Source organism: Ctenopharyngodon idella, chromosome 4, assembly GCF_019924925.1.
Source record: "Ctenopharyngodon idella isolate HZGC_01 chromosome 4, HZGC01, whole genome shotgun sequence".
Classification (NCBI taxonomy): domain Eukaryota; kingdom Metazoa; phylum Chordata; class Actinopteri; order Cypriniformes; family Xenocyprididae; genus Ctenopharyngodon; species Ctenopharyngodon idella.
In genome coordinates, this window is record NC_067223.1 from 21,208,950 (window position 1) to 21,227,416 (window position 18,467).

Consider the following 18,467-nt stretch of genomic DNA (forward strand, 5'->3'; position numbering starts at 1 on the left):
TTGCACATTGAATTAGTTGCTTCATGGCAATTGTATGACCTTTCGTTTCAAATAGGCAATTATTCATTTTCATTGAAGAAAGAAAGGATTCAGAGGATAATTTGGTCTGTTTTCATTTATATCTATGTATTTCTGAAAATTTGGTTAATTTTGTAGATTTGAATTATGATTTAAAACAAGATTCCTCAGTATTGTGACACTACTTGGTATTATAATACTTCAGCTGTATAGTGTTGTGACATACTGTATGTTTATGGTATAGTGACAACCCTACTTTGGACTGCTGTAGGATTTCTCCCTTGACTAAATTATACCAGGTAAAAAAGGAACCTTTCTCCAGATGTCAGACATCATAGTACTTTGAGATGTTATATTCCTTCAAAAATTTTGGATCTGTGGTTGACAATCCATGATAAAGCATTCTAACTTCTAATGAGTTCTAACGACTAAGCACTCGTTAAGAATTGAACAAAATGGGTGAACACCGTGGGATCTCAGCTGTCCTATATGTCAAGACGCGTTAAAAACGGACGCGTGCATAAAAACTTGTCCAGAGTATTACGTCATCAACCCACACAGGTTCGGTGAGAGTGAGCTGCATTACACGCGGGACAGAAATGGTGGCTAACAAAGACATCGCTAGCGGTAATTTTGATCACGGCTTGGCTTGAAAAACAAGGACAATTTGACGTTTGTCGTAGGAAAAGTCACACTGCACTGTGTGCCAAATCTTCTGACTGCCAGAATTTCGTCGGAGGTAAAATTTGATCGCAGCGGTCATTAATCGGGTGTCTGTGAACATGTCAAACTAGCGATCAAAGACTACAGATTTTAGCCTAGGATTATAGGAATCTTTTAGGATTCTCAAAATTGATCATTTAAAATTTGGTGCTGTGATGAACACTATTGCTATGGGATGAAATTAGACTCAAAATGATTAACGAATGCATGCACAATTATCCATAAACTTGATAAATGTTGCAGATGTGTTTTACGATCCACAACCAAATGCCTTTCAACTTGCGTGTGCAAAACTCAGAATTTAATGAATGTGCAGCAATTTGCACAAATAGAGACATTTTTGTGAATAAAAATGTTTTCTTTTGTATTAGTGTATCATCATATGTGCATGCAACAAAGAAAATGTGCGTTTGTGGATCAGATGACACACATGCATTCATTGATTGAGTCAATCTCATTTGATTCATTAGTATTTTGAGACTTTCTTTTCGCCATTTTCAAGCATTTCACAACCCACACACAAACAACTAACAATGAATAAGCCTGGTGCTAATTATTAATGTGTGCGCAACTACCCATTTATTTGACAAATTCACATATGTGCGTTACTACATTTAAACCAATACTTTACAATTGTGTGTGCAAAATCCAGAATTACAGAATTAATTTGATTTTGTATTAATGTAGAAAACATTTTTGAAAGCCACTTTGACAAATGGGAACAAGTGCAAGGACATGGCTGCAGAGAGATAATAAGGAAGTGACTGATGGGCCTTCAGCTTCTCTCTTGAAAGAGGAACTTATATTATGCAATGCAAAATTGCTTCTTCCCTGGCATGATTGATTATATGAACACTGCTGAGTGTTCATATAAACCACACTGATGAGTATTAGTGAAACAAATGAAAGTACATTGGTTACAGAAAGAAAATCCAAGAGAACATGTGATCAGGTGATGATGGCTTCTTATTAATGATTTTATAATTATCATTACTGTAATGAAATGTTCTAAAAAAAAAACTACCACATAATTTTACAATAAGATGGTTGATTACTGTAAACAGCAATGCTTTCTGGGAGCGTTGAAACACAACATACAGGTGCATCTCAATAAATTAGAATGTCGTGGAAAAGTTCATTTATTTCAGTAATTCAGCTCAAATTGTGGAACTCGTGTATTAAATAAATTCAGTGCACACAGACTGAAGTACTTTAAGTCTTTGGTTCTTTTAATTGTGATGATTTTGGCTCACAATTTACAAAAACCCACCAATTCACTATCTCAATAAATTAGAATACTTCATAAGATCAATTAAAAAAGGATATTTTAAACAGAAATGTCAGGCTTCTGAAAATTATGTTCATTTCTATGCACTCAATACTTGGTTGGGCCTCCTTTTGCATGAATTACTGCATCAATGCGGCATGGCATGCAGGCGATCAGCCTGTGGCACTGCTCAGGTGTAATGGAAGCCCAGGTTGCTTTGAGGTCATCTGCATTGTTGGGTCTGGTGTCTCTCATCTTCCTCTTGACAATACCCCATAGATTCTCTGTGGGGTTCAGGTCAGGCGAGTTTACTGGCCAACCAAGCACAGTAACACCATGGTCATTGAACCAGCTTTTGGTACCTTTGGCAGTGTGGGCAGGTGCCAAATCCTGCTGGAAAATGAAATCAGCATCTCCATAAAGCTTGTCAGCAGAAGGAAGCATGAAGTGCTCTAAAATTTCCTGGTAGATGGCTGCGTTGACTGTGGACTGTGCCTCTCCACTCTTACTCCAGACACTGGGACCTTGATTTCCAAATGAAATGCAAAATTTACTTTCATCTGAAAAGAGGACTTTGGACCACTGAGCAACAGTCCAGTTCTTTTTCTCCTTAGCCCAGGTAAGACGCTCCTGACGTTGTCTTTGGTTCAGAAGTGGCTTGGTACGTGGAATGTGACAGTTGTAGCCCATTTCCTGAAGACGTCTGTGTGTGGTGGCTCTTGATGCTCTGACTCCAGCTTCAGTCCACTCCTTTTGAAGCTCTCCAAAGTTCTTAAATCGGCTTCGCCTGACAATCTTCTCAAGCCTGCGGTCATTTAAACAGTGCACAGTCAGCTTCAACAGTGAATCACTTAGCTAACTGCAGCTACACCATGTGTTCATTAAATGCTAACTTTAGCCAAAAATGTCCAAACCTTTTTCCAATGCAATAAAAGATTGTAATCAAAACACGGTCCATATAATGGATTTCATTGACTGTTTAAAAAATAGAGCCCTAACAATGTAAATTAATAAGACTAGGCAAGCCTAGTTTAGCTGGACCATGGGAACATTTTGAATTGTTTTGAAATATTATAATTTTTTTCCAGGAATGAGTCTTAGTGGAGCTGAGCAAGGAGATATAGGGAATGTCGTGATGCTGACCCAGAGAGAAGAAGAAAGTACCTTGAGAAAGAGAGAGAAAAATGACAAAGAGACTGGAAAGAAGGTATTAATGAGTTAAGTGAGAGAGAGAAATGGGCAAAAAGAAAGAAATGGAAGGAGGCAAAAGGGCAAGCCAGAGCCAGTGCTTTGCTACAGTCAGAGACACCACCAACTCTCCTAATATTCCTGAAGCTCCTGAAAATCAGCCTGAGCCTGGACCCTCCAGGATAAAACATGGAATTTTTGATACTAAATTCATTAGAAAGTTTAGATCTATTTAAAGCACAATTATTAACTGTTTATTAACGGGTACTTCCACCAATAGTTCTAGGAACTATTTATACTTTGCAAGAGCTAATCAAATTCAAATCCCTGATCTGATGCTTTTTTCAAATGTTGTGGTTAAAAGTAATTGTATTTATTAATTTTTAATCTCACAGTAGGTACCTGCAATAGCTATTATAAAAGGAACCATGAATATCAGTTTGACACCTAGACAGATTAAGTAAAGAGACATTTCATGTCTGTGTAAAAGGGAGGAAGGTGTTTTGGACCGCACCTGCTTTAATCCTCAGGAAGTCACTCTCACTGATGTTCCACTTTCATCTGATGAGGCCAAAGCATGGGAAAAAGCACAAGGTATCCAAATGAGACCAGAAATGATCGAGTCGAAGCACATCGGAGAGTGGTGTGTTGTCAATTATGACAACCTTTACGAAAAAGAAGTATATTTCAAGCTCAATTTATCAAGTATACTTAAGTAATGTTCACGTATATTTTTTACGCATACTTTTAGTAAGTATACTAGTATTAATGTACTAGCAGTAAACTTGTAAGTGTACTGTTTCAATACCACTTGGGACTAAATTGGCCCAACTGAAGTATAAGTTTAAGTGTAAACTTTAAGTACACAATTAGTTCGCTACGTTTCTGATTTGTACTGTTCCTTTTTTTCGCACTTTAAGTATACTGCTATTTTCCCATTTAGCCTTTAACTGTACTTGAACTCTTTTCGTTTTAAAAGCATTTTATTCTCTAAGAATAAAAGAATCATAGCGTACAATCATACATTTCTCCTAGTGCCTCAACCCACAAGATCACAAGGAGGTTGGAAGTAAGATGTCCAGAGGGTAAATAGCCTTTATGGTGATTAATCCTCCTTAGTATTGTTTATAAGGACTAAAGAGTCATTCTACAAATAAGCAAACAAAATTGACATCAGACCATATGTAAATAAACAACAACAAAAAAAAAAACCATACATAAAACACAAAAGAGAAAACAACACCTTACATTGACTGAGCAGAAAAATCCCAAAAATTCCCAGTCAGGACTCACTGCACAATTTTAGCAATCTTATAAGATCATTACAAAATCACACTGTGCAACATGGATCTATTAAACGTGGGCACGACATGCATGTAATCTGTATGATGATGACCGATTGACCTATTGTAGCTTGATCCAGGGGATTAAATTACTCCACTAGGTCTGAAATATGTACGTTTTAATCCCCTGGATTAAGCTACAAACATGATTTTATAGAACATGATGCATTGCTGTGTCTGTTATCCCATAATTCCCACTTTTGGACACAGTGGCTGTTTTTTTGTTTGCATAGGCTGCATCCGAAACCACCTACTTCTCTACTATATAGTAGGGGAAAAGCAGTAGGCGAGCGAATAAGTATGTCCGGATCCTTAGTATTCATAAAAGAGTAGGCGAGAATTACCTGGGTGACGTCTAATTCTCGCGAAATTCGGACGTGCATCTACTTAAAGTGCGTCCGAATATGCCTATACCACTTATTTTCTTTTCGATACGATACCGATGCTTTCAAGGCCAATATTGCCGATATCGATACCGATACGATACCTCTAATCTGAATTTATAGATTTTAAAATTTCTTAAATTATTGAAATACTAAGAATAAAATGGGTATTGATACCCACTTAACATTATATTTGAAAGTTATTTTAACATTCAATATGCCTTAATTGCAACTTATTTGATTATAGTTTTGTTTACACATGGTTCAAATTTTTACTTGTAGTGGTAACCATGGAAATATACAAATACTATAGGCTTAGCTGAACTATGGTCACTGTAGTAATGGTTCGTTTTCATAAGGGACTGCTAGTGACAGGCTGTTGCACCCATAAAATACAACCTTTGTATTCTGACAGCGTATCAACATTAGTTACAGAATATAACCAAAGTCCCTTTAAGTGTTATTCTATAGTCTTTGATAGAACATCAATATGAACTTTTAACATTCAATTTAAGTAAGTGTAATTGTAACTAACTATGTAGGCTACTATTTCATTTTGTTTATTGTGAAATAACTCAAACATATTATGTCTTGTGTTAAGCACTGTTCTGGGCTGCGTTTCCCAGAAGCATCAATGATTTCTTACAATACTAAACGCAGCCCTGTTTAAATGTAGTGTCGACAGTGAGCGAACGCTCTCTGATTGGTTCTGACTTGCAGCATTTGCATGTGTTCAGATGAGCAGGAAAATAGTTCTACTACACAATTATTAAATGATATTAAATGAAATTATTAAACAATTAAATGATATATTGTGATATATTATATTCGCTAACATAGGTTATTTGTCCAATTCAGTGCATATTAAATAAACAAAATCAGTGGTAAAAACAAAAAAACAACTTAGTATCGATCTTTTTATTTGAGTATCGATACTTTCGATACTCAACGTCAGTATCGATATATCGATACTTCATATCGATATGCCCATCCCTATTATCTACTATATAGTAGGGGAAAATAGTATGTGAAAGGAGTAGTATGTCTGAAAACCTCAGTAATCATAAAAGAGTAGGCGAGAAGTTCCCGGATGGCTTACTGCTCCTGCCCAGATTCTGAAGTGTTCATCTGATGGATACTCTTCTATCTTCTATCTTCTAAAAACACGGTTCTTTGTGTTAAAATCGCATTTGTTGAACTACTGTAGAGGTGTAAAGACGCTAGATAGTATATTATAGTTGTGATTTTGGTGTAAAAACACGTTTTATTACGTACAGGTAACAGGGGAGCTTCAATAACCACACGTACGTCTCCAAAGTGGATTTACATGAATTCTAAACCATATACATCATAAAGTCGATTACTAAATGTTTATTTAACATCTGACAGGAAAATATTCAATAAGTATTGCAGATAATGAGTACATCACAATATGAAATATACATCTGAGTGATGTGTGTGTGCTATTATGAAGAATTCACTGTTGTCAACACTTTACATGAATGTAAGTAAATGTACATGAATGAATGTAAATAAACAAATGTACAAGTAGCTAGACATAAGACACTATCTATTTTATTTGTCCATTAGTACTGTTGGTAATTTAAGGAAAATTTGAAATGGATAAAAAGTGAGTTAACACATCATCAACATGTAAATGTAGATTTAAGCACATAAATCTCAGAGGAAACTTGAATCTTGTCTGATGTTACAGGGACAGATGATCACACGTGTGTTTATCCGGTGGAGAGAGACTGATGAAGGAATGATACCGTCAAAGGCTTTGAGTGACAATACTACAGAAATTAATACAAATCTATTTAAATCTTAAGTTGTAGTTTATTTTAATTATTGTCATTTCAAACAGAGTTATTACAGCACTTCTGATTCTTGATGTCTGTATGTTTGCTGCAGAGATTTTGTGGAGCAGGACCTGCAAGGCAAGATGACGGCGGCATTTGTGGGGAAAAGAAACCAGCAGGGATTGAACAGCATGAAGGCGAGTAAATAATGACTGAATTTATGAACTAACCCTTTAAGCCCCCAAATATAAACTGTATGAAATGTATGTATGCATTTATATTATAATAGTACCTTGAAAAAGTAAACTTTAAGAAATAAGCAGCTTTATTGAGTGTTTGTGCCCAAGACACTAACAAAAAAGGATTTACAAAAATTACATTTACATTCATTTACAGGTTTGCTTTTGGCAGATGCATTTATCAAAAGTGACTAACAGTGCTCTTATTACAGGGATGATCCCCATGGAGTAACCTGGAGTAAAGTGTCTTGATCAAGGACGGTGACGGCTGCGGAGATCGAACCAGCAACATTCTGCTTACCGGCTCAGTGGTTTAGCCCACCACACCACTAAAATAATGAAGCTGAAACAAAAAAATAGCATGTAATTGTAAAAATATTGAATGAAATATGGCAAGAAACAGAATTCCGACATGAATTATAAAACGTTTTAATCAGTTTAAATGTTTTACAGGTAGTCTTGTTCATAAAGAGCACACGAATGTTTGCAGCAGACACAGCAGCAGCCAGATTGTCCTGCACATCTTCTCCCACTCTTGCTTCAAGGTTGTGGGTTTCAGGGGTCCATCATCACCATGGTCTTCCTCATCCTCTGGATCAAAGATGTCCCCATTGAGAGGTGCAGCAATGAGGGACATTATAGATGGCAAAGACAGGCGAAGGTGTTCACTGTGGTCAGCTGCTTCATCAAAATAAAGCTGCAGAATTGGCACAGCTGTGTGAGATGGCAGCAGGGCTGAAATATACGATTGTAAGAACAATAAGTTTGAATAAAGCTTTGTTTCATGTGTTGTTGACTTGTATATGTATTTATTTATTGTGATCGTTACTTTTATTCATTTTATAACTCATTTATGTTTCCTATTGTTGTCAGTAAATAAAATATATTTATTTTATTCATTCATGCATTAATTCATTGCTTGACTGTAAATTGAGATGTATTCACCTTGGCTGTATTTGTCTAGTGTGTAATCATGCATAGCTATGTCATATAACAAAACATTACATTTTGCTTGTTTTACTAAGACATTTTCAGTAACAAAAAAAAAAAAAAAAAGTAATTAAGTATTGGTCAGCATTTATTATTATTATTGTATGTGTTAGGGTGGTCTAGCAATGCTGTTCATTCTGGGGTAATCTTATCTTTAGTAGTAATAAGTCAGTCTTCTCCAAAGGCGAGATCTTCGAGCAGCTGCCCAACATCTCCTTTTGTGCAGATATTGCAAATGCTGAGGAAAACCGTACTAGGTAGGGTTGTCGAGTTACTGGTGCTGTGAGGTGTTAGTGCACCTGTCACTCATATCTTTTTTTTATTTTATTATTATTGCAGAACTAACAATGAACAATCATAATGACAAAAAAAAAAAAAAAAAAATCATGGGTTTATGTACATCATAATATGAGATTATATAGACAGAAAAAAAGCACAATGACAAGGTTAAATATCTGAATAATTCATCATAAGGCTTCAAAAATATATATTTTTTGAATATTTTTTTTATTATAAGCCTAAGGGATGAAACGAAACGACAGTTAAATTCAACAAAAAAAGGAAAACAGGAGATTCAAGCCACTTTTGCTTGTGGATAAAATTGTATGCATATAAAATAAAGAAATGAACAACATATTCAAGAGATCACGATTTGGGTTTTCATAAAAAAAATATATATATATATATATATATATACGCAGCCACAGTCTTGCTTTAATGGACATTAATATAAGACAATACTGCAAAAACATTTTACTGTCAAGCTGTTATATATTTATCTTACATTCCCAATTTTTTTGATGCATGTCCTTAATTTAATTTCATATGTTGGTAATAATTCAGCGTTTAATGCTACTACTTGAATTTCAAAGAATTTGAACCCAAACTGATGCATTGCTGTGTCTGTTATTGCAAAATTCCCACTTTTGGACACTTTTGCTTTAACGAACATTAGACAACACTGCGAAATCAAGCTGTTATATTCTGTTATATATTTATTGTCCAACATTCCCATTTTTTCTGATGCATGTCCTTAATTTAATTTCATATGTTGGTATTAATTCAGTGTTTATAATGCTAATACTTGAACTTCAAAGAATTTTAACCCAAACTGACTGGGTTTCTAGAGAGCAAAGGTTTTGTGAAAAAAGTGGAAGACTTAAACACAAAGTGTGCAAAATAAACTGTAAAAAGGATTTGATGATCACTAGTGATAGTACTTTATTCTGTGTTGGCATCATTCAGGTTTGATTTCAGCTTTAATGTATGTTTTGTTTTAACAAAGCAGGTGATATTGCCATAGAAACTAGTGGACTGCCGACTCGCTTTCACCACAAAATGGCGGAAACGCAGGGCTGCTGCTGGGCGCTGGTGTTTCAATGGAACTTTCTATTGAGTGTCGCTTCTTGTTAGTGTGTATTCTTTGTTGTCACCAAAACAATCTACCTTCTTCTATCACTACCTTGCTGATATACTAGAGCGGTCAGCACAACACTCCCCCAAGTGTCAGATAGTAGGTGTACATATACAAGGGAAACTAATGTGACAGGCCAAGTGTGTTACACAGTACTAAAACCCTTTATACAATTGTATATAACTTGTATATATAAATTGTATGTGTACATGTATATAACTTTAGTACAGACTTTTATGCAGTAATCTATTGAACATTTCAAACACACATTAGTCCTTATTTATACAGGTTCATCTGTTAATGAATCTTCATTATTTTCATCTTAAATCATATACTAAATGTTCTGAATTATTGGAATCGCATCCTGCAAAGCTCCTGTTCTCTTAAGGGAAACAGTAGGAAACCACTAAAAGTGTTGACGTTATTTTGGTTATCATATATCCTCCTGCCAGACCAAAGTCTCACATAGACAACATCTCCAACCTCCAGGATCAACACAACTCCATTTGAGGAGTTTAACGCACCCTGAGCCTGATCCCCATGCGCCATAACCACCAGCTTTTCATTCTTATAAATGGATGCAGTTGCTGCAGTTCCACCATGACCATATACAGAGATTCTGAACATGTACACTCCTTTCAGTGGGGCTGTGAAAACACCTGAATCAATTAACAAGAGATACAGAATCAGCTGTTTCCTGTATGATTTCTCAATTACCAAACACACTGTGTAATAGTTTTGAAAGATGGCAAATCATTTAATTCTCTTAAACACATTACACAATGCAGAGAGATCTGAATGGAGCAGAAGGTTTTATGACTCCATTTCATTGATAATTACCTGTAACTGGGTTGTAGGCGTTCCCTATGTTTGTGAAGACGTTCTTGTAGGTTAGTGTGATGTGAGTGGTAAAAGGACCAACATATCCACTGCCAGATTCCATCATTGAAGCTGAAAAAGCTATTTCTCTGTCTGTTGTTGAAAAACATTAGCAATATTGTGATATATTACTGTATTACACTGAGAATGAATACACTGAATTTAACATCATTCAAGCACACTTTCACCTCTATTTTCCTTTCTCAACTCCTCCACTTGACTCAGAGTAAGATTTGAAATTTCTGTGAAGGAATAAAGATTCTGTTAAATGACATTTACACTGATTATTGTAATAGATAACACAATTTACACAGTATACACTCAAATTAACACTGACATTTGTTATTATATTGGTGAGGTTTTCATAAGGTACCATCATTTTTCTTGTTCAGCTCTTCCAGGATAAATGTCTGTTGTTCTGCAGCCTGCTCAGCTTCCCTCAATTGCATCTCTAAAGCTCTGATGTTTTCTTTCTGCTCTGTAACGGTGGCGGTCAGTTCTCTCAGTGCTGCATGGATGTCAAGGAAGCCCAGATTGCAGTTTTGTTGGCTGTCAGTTGAAGCTTCAGCTCTCAAAGTGTCTGTTTGAGGTGGATTCTGTCTTCCGTCCTCAGAGCTGATCTGTTGACTGATCTCCTTCTTATCGAGTCCTCCATCTACCTGCTGCTGGACGACAAACACAAAGGTTTCCAACAGCAGCAGTATACATACTAAAGCCTTCATTCTTCACTGATGTTTGTTTCCAGCTCTTGCTCTGTCATCCCCACAGCCTCTCATTGTTCCTTTTATAGTATCCTGATTTACTGTCTTTTGTACATGATTTATATTGCTTCAGACAAGAAAAGTAATTCAAGTTAATTGTTAATCATAATTAAAGGGGTCATGAATTGAGAAATCAACTTTTCCTTGAGCTTTTGATATAAGAGGTCATCGTACTGCAAGAATATTCTGTACGTTTTAGAACTGAAAACTTCCTTGTTAGTCCAATAAAAGCTTTTATTGACACCAGACCCAGCAAACGACTGATCCTGAGAAATGTGCCTATCTATATGTGATACTCCGCAGAAAAAAAATGAACGCCTACCTCGTCATTGCAACGTTAGCCCTTCCCACTGGCGTGTTAGTGAGATGAGGAGAGAAGAGCAATACACAGGACTAAAAATAACCATATTCCTAGCATTAGGATCCTTTGAAAGGTAATGTTATTTATTTTCAACAATGTGAATGTCTCAGTTGAGCTTTGTTTATTTGTATTCCTTACATTTTACTGTGGATTCTTTGGTAAATCAATCACATTTCAGCACAGGCTTTGCAAACAGACTTTTACGATATGGACTCGACAGTAATGCAACAACATGTAAGTAACTGTGTTCATTCTAATGCCTGATCTGATATAATGATTGATGTACAGTCAGTATAGTATATCAGTATTTCAAACCAATGACTAAATGGTCAACTTCACATTGTTTCTTTTAGTAGGATGAAAATAATCTGTTATTTAAATGGTGATTTAAATTATATAAAGAAAGCAATCAAAGAACGCTCCCTTTGTAATCGCTGGAGCTGTCAATCAAACAGCAGTTTATCAGTGACTGAGTTCTGGACTTGCGCTTAAACTCCTGTTTTATTTAACAAATCTCGTAGTTACATCACTTGCACCGTTAGTTATGATGAAAGCATTTGTTAGTGTGCAGAAATTGAGTTGCAATGATGAGATCACTGCTTTTATGCGCTCAACAACATGTGATCGGCTGTTCATCACTGCAACCTTTCATGCCACAATCTAAATATAACGTCATAGATCTAAATGCAGTGCAGCACTGTTCACGATTAGTTAAGCTTGAAAGCTGTAATAGTAAAAACATGCTAAAAGTTTTCAATAGAGTAATACTAAGCTATTTCAAATGGAAAAATGTTAGCCAATCACAGCAGTGGGCATTTACACTGAAGTCTCACAGCAGACAAACACAGCGTTCAAATAAGAAGGCTAAATTAGGGTAGGAAAAATGCCTTTTATTTCTATATTATGACCATTTTTGATGTAAAAAGCATAGTAACATTATAGGTGCACCCCAGGATACATTATAAAACAATAAAACAACACAGTTCATGACCCCTTTAAAGGAATGCTCCAGACTCAGTAGATGTTTAGCTCTATTCATAACATTTGTGAGACTGTTGCTCACAACAGAAAATAACTGATTCATCTCCTTCTCAAAATAATATATATATATATATATATATAGAGAGAGAGAGAGAGAGAGAGATCAGCGGTAGGCAACCTTATAGCATGCAAAGGGAAAATCATAGAAACCTCCGGTCACGTGAACGTGTTGTCTGATCTGCACGCTAGCGCAGGTTAAAATCTCACACTTTAATAGTATTTATTGGACCTACAATAACTCAATAAAACAGGCTGTGTGACTGTGATGAATGATTACCTCAAAATGTACATCCATGTGCAAGTCTGAGTGACTTTATTTAAATTATATACATTAGTTATTGTCATGTGCCAGTGATTTCTGATATATTTCAGACCTCTGATGTATTTCTGACCTTTTATATATATGGTCACACCACTCTCTGGTATCCATGTGCATATCTTACAACAGTTACCAGGTTTACCAGCTTTATGTTATGACAAAAAAAGAGGAAACATTGGATATAAATTTACACAGAAAAAAAAAAGTGTTAAACAGGGCTGGAGCTGAGCTCTGCAGGAAGGTAGATCTCCAGGAACAGGGTTGGGCACCCCTGCCTTAGATTATGGGAAAGTGGATTTATGCCCTAATGATAATGTTGACATTGACTTGTTTTATGGTACCATAATATGAGCTGTGTTTTTACTTTTGTTAATTATTACTCACTCATAGGTTCTGTCAGAGTTCAATCAATTTTACATTTACACATTTACAGAGATGCATTAATCCAAAGCAAAGCTTCAGGAGAGCCTGCTGACAATGTTGATTGTCCTCCATTTGTTTTTCTTCTCAAGTCACGTTTGATCTCATGAGTCTCTCTTAGGTCTTGTGTTTGTTCATTTAAATGTATTTTAGCAATTCTTATGTAATAAACACTGTTACATTGAATTGTGTTTTGTTTAAGGTACAATAGGTAAGTTTTTGTGTTCATTTTTATATGTCGCTGTGCAGGCTCTTTTTTATTGTACATGATGGTGTAAACAACTCAATAAACCTTTTATTTAAAGTTAATGTTTTCCTGTTGGCAGGTACCTAGCATTACGATTTCAAGCAGTAGGCATTCGATAATATCAAATGTCCCGTTGTGAAAACTGTTTAAATATCTTGATTCTCAGTCTTTGGTTGTCATGGATACAAGAATCTTATCGCTTAAACATTATCTCATGGTTACATCATTATTCTTTAATATGATTTTCCCCCTCCTCTATTACTAGTTAGAAACTAATCTAGATTCTTTGATTACTTGTTCCACAAATTATGTTCATGAGATCCAAATATGCAGCCATCTAGTTTTGTTTTCTTTCGTTACATCCTTCACCATACAAACTGTGGCACAAGTGCTAAAACATTTTTTATCAGAAGCATTCAAAAAGCATTTAACTGTTAACCCTGCAAGAAAAGAATGTTAGTAAAATATGATTACTAAAAGTTTCCTTCACAGTATTTGCGGTGGAACCTTATTAAATATAACCAGCATATATAAGTAATGCATGAGCTATGGGCTCAAGATGAAAGCATGCAATAATCAAATGTTTCCCTCTTGTTTAGAGGGCACGTAATCTTAACCCAGTCCCTTATCATGGCATATATATTTGGGTCATAAACTACACCTTGATCAAAACAAGAAGCTTGTGATGTTTGGTGTAACACGTTTTGGCAGTTGATTGCAACAATTTTGCTGCTGTAGCCAATGCAAAACAACCTTGTGATTTATGAAGAAGTTTACAGTTGAGTATGAGCAGAGGAAGTAACAAACAATGAATGGTAACACTTGAATATGGGGACCAATTCTCACTTTTAAGTAGTTGCTTATTAGTTTGCATATTGGCTGTTAGTACTCATATAACACATGCCTACTCTGCATGACCTTATTCTACATCCCTTAATCCTACCCCAGACATAAACTTAAACGCTGCTACAACAACTACCTTACTAACTATTAATAAGCAGTAAATTATGAGTTTATTGAGTCAAAAGTCATCATTAATAGCGAATGTGTGTTGGCCATACTGTCTTTTTATTTCAGATCTACTGTAGTTAACTATGGCATGTGGGACCAGCTCAGCGTTGACCATGAGAATTTCACGTTCTTTTTACGTGCAAGAGAAGCTGTCAAGACACAGACACAACCTCGGCAGACAACCATACCTCCAAACAACTTCAGCAAGGGTGAGGTTTTCGCAATGCTGATAACAATGAAAAGACCACTACAACCAATATAAAAAGATGGAATTAATAATACATAATTGTGAATATTTTCAGTTTTGTGTCCTTGGAAAAAAAAGGGCTGAATGCATTTCAGTTGGCAATTTAGTTTCCTTATTAGTTCATACGTTCTTCATTGTATTTCATATAATATGAAACATTGTTTTGTGGTCAACAGAATATTAGAGTGGAAAGGATTTGCCCTGAAGTGAACAATCGGGTGAACTACACATTGTAACACTCCCTGGTGCACCTCTTAGACCAAGAAGTCATCAACATGGAGGACAATATGACTAAATTCTGCACTTCAAACCTGTCAATTAAGCCAAATTGGACTAAATAGAGTAGTGTAGTGCAATCATGAAATGCACACAGGATCTGTTTCTCTCTGTTGTGGCAAATATGTATGAGCAAGAGTTGCAATCATCGCTGACTTGGATGTCTACCTTTGAATGTCTCTCTTCTTTTAAATCAAGCAGTGAACAGTGAATATAACCTTTTTTAGGATGCATTGCTTTACCTCATAAATGTAATCCAAAGACATGTATGAAAAAATGACATAAATTCTCTAACTTTTGTTCTCTAATCTTTTTTTGTAAGCAGTGTAGTCTACTGAATAGGCATGTAGACTTCTACGGTGAAGTCTATAAATAAAATAATCCATATTTGGTTATGTTTGTTCTTAGTTTCATTTTCATGGACTTTTAGTTTGTTATTTTCAGTCAGTGTGACCAAATGTCTTTTTTTGCCAAGAACTCTGTTGTTTTTAACATTTCAAGTTCAAACTCTTCAATTCAAAGGCATAAATATATTAAACATTTTGCATAAGTCCTAAAAGAACAACATAATCTTTCTACTATAAACGTTTGTTACCTTTAAAAGAATTCTAACAAATACACAATTAAAAAAATGGTTGTTTAAAATTGGTATAAATCCAAAACTGCATATTGGCTTTCACAGGATTCTAGATTGGGTGCAAAATAACATAAAATAACTAAATAGAATGATGCACATCTAACTGTGCGCTAGAACTGCATATTTTGAGAAGATGAAGGACGAAAAAACAAAGAAACAGCAGTAAAACTGATTATATACTAGTATTATCCAATGATTTAATAGTTTTGAAAAAGTTACTTCCAAAATGTAATACATTATATATTACTAGTTACTGTCATTTCAAAGTAATTAGTTACGTTACAATATTACTGTCTCTGAAATGTAATGCGTTACACTACTTTTGAGTTTCTTTCACCAAAATAACCACAGAAGTATGACTAGGCATTTTAAAATGTAGTTTATTGCTGCTCATAATACATCCAGTGGAGGGCAATGTGGTACTAGCATAAAATTATATTTAGACAGCAGTATATAGGCCTACATTAATGTAATGTTGTAGTTGCTCTTTGTAATAACATGGTAGATAGCATAGGCGTGGCCTGGTAATCTATACTGTATATCAGTGGTTTTCAAACTTTTAACGCAGCCCCTTTTTTTAATTGACTGTATTTAGACTGTAATTCTACCCCTCACTCCACAATAATTTTTTAACTCCACAAAAATTTAAATCCTTTAAAACAAAAATGAAGAATATAAGTTTCTAAACAAGCCAAAATTAATTTAAACTAAAAGTTAAAAGGTTAGTTCACCCAAAATTAAAAATTCTGTCATCATTTACTCACCCTCAGGTTGTTCCAAACCCGTATAAATTTCTTTGTACTGCTGAACACAAAGGAAGATATTTTGAAGAAAGTTTGTAACCAAGCTGCTTTGGGGCACCATTGACTTCCATAGTAGGAAAAAAAGTACTATGGATTACATGCATTACTGACATTGTAACAGGTATAATATTTACCCAAAGTTTATTGCTAATGCTTTATATTACTGTGTTACAGCAAAAAGTAATATATTACTGTAACGGTGTTACTTTTGTAATGCGTTACTCCCAACACTGGAATTATTAGGTTTTTGGTCTGGTTTTAATACAATTCAGATCAGTCTCTTATTGAAAATGTATGACCTCTCATGAAAAGGAGAATCAGAAAACGATGACCATGTACTGTTGACCAGCTGTATTGTATCAGGTTAGATTGAGCAAAAATTACACTTGCAAGACTGCAACAACTAGTATCCTCAATTCCAAAAAAAAAAAAAAAAAAAAAAACTAATGAAACTGTTGGAAACTTAAAATTGTAATGAAAAGGACATGTGATGTGACACAGTGGTAAACATGCCTCTATCCTAACTTTTTTGGAGTGTGTCGCAGCCATCAAAATCAAAATGTGTTTATATTTACAAAATAAAATTAATTTGGCCAGTGAAAACATTGAAACTCTTTTTCTTTCTATTTCTTTCTCAGTAAAATAATGAACAAATCACAGATTCTTAATTTTATTGCATTTTACAAAATGTCCCATCCTTATTGGAATTGGGGTTGTAGCAAGCACTTTACAAAAACACATTACAAAAATAAAATGTATGATAAATAAAACTAGGTTATTTAACAAATATTTTAACATTATATAATTGTATTTAACGTTTTCATTTTCACAAGCTGTTTATACTGTATACAGAAATAACTTTTTTTTTTACTTCAAATGATTTATGTTTGTACTTGAAAATGAAGATTACTATCCTTAATTGGGTTTGTTATCTTGCATTTTAGGCTTATTTTAAGCAGAAAGTATGTGTATTCTGCAAATATGCAAGTATGTGTATTTGTTGCAAGTGTAATTGTTTAGTTTTTTCTTATATAGTTCAGATGTGTGGAAATTAGCTACCGCGTTGTGACTGCAGAACTAAATTGTGCAAAACAATCCCACACCTTGTTGATGCCCTGTTATAAAGCACATACAGACAGTATTACTTTAATTTAACATGAATAGTTCGTATGTTTCTACCTTTAAAGCCATAACAATGTTTCTTTTGATATTTGAGGACAATGGAGCTCTGCTCTCGTCCAGGTTACGTTCGTCATGAGTAACAGCAAACACGCAACCAATTAAGAGTCAGCATATTTCGCATCGCCATCTGTTGGTAAAAATGATCACCACACGATTGCTCCTATAACAGCAGGCTACTGTTGGTCGGGCTTTTTTGCAGTGTATTTGGGGGTTGTTTTGAACGAGCTGTAAAATGGGGACATTTCCAGGGACAGCTCAAGTCGGGGACAGGACACCAAAATTGGGGATGTCTGGTCACCTTTTGAGTCACATGAGAGATTCATGGGTTCTGTCTGTCTAAGTGCTGAAACAGTTTATACAAAGTTACATATAGACAGCTCAGACTTTTATACAGTAATCTATTGCAAATTTCAAACACACATTAGTCCTTATTAATGCAGGTTCATATGTTAATGATTCTTCATGAGCTTCACCTTAAATCATACGCTGAAGGTTCATAATTATATAAATATTGGAATCACATTCTGCAAAGCTCTTGTTCTCTTAAGGGAAACAGTAGGAAACCACTGAAAGTGTTGAGGTTATTCTGGCTATCACCATATATCCTCCTGCCAGACCAAAGTCTCACATAGACAACATCTCCAACCTCCAGGATCAACACAACTCCAACGCATTCTGAGCCTGATGAGCATGTCCTACAACCATGTGCTCTTCGTTCTTATAAATGGATACAGTTGCTGCAGTTCCACCATGACTATATACAGAGATTCTGAACATGTACGCTCCTTTCAGTGGGGCTGTGAAAATACCTGAATCAAATAACAAGAGATACAGAATCAGCTGTTTCATGAATGATTAATTACCAAACACACTGTGTAATAGTTTTGAAAGATGACAGATCATTTAATTCTCTTAT

The 18,467-nt window shown here is 35.1% G+C and overlaps 1 protein-coding gene and 1 long non-coding RNA gene across 3 annotated transcripts in view; both read left to right on the plus strand.

The window, feature by feature from the left end:
* The window catches only part of LOC127510587 (tripartite motif-containing protein 16-like), a 295,864-nt gene that overhangs the window by 266,323 nt on the left and 11,074 nt on the right, over positions 1-18,467 (plus strand). The window lies entirely within an intron of this gene.
* Positions 11,341-15,324, plus strand: LOC127510711 (uncharacterized). Of its 2 annotated transcripts, none has more exons than XR_007929702.1 (4): positions 11,341-11,441; positions 11,547-11,602; positions 14,473-14,615; positions 14,830-15,324. It is a non-coding gene; the product is annotated as an uncharacterized LOC127510711 (long non-coding RNA). The 2 variants fall into 2 exon arrangements; XR_007929703.1 differs by having other exon boundaries at positions 11,364-11,441; positions 11,552-11,602.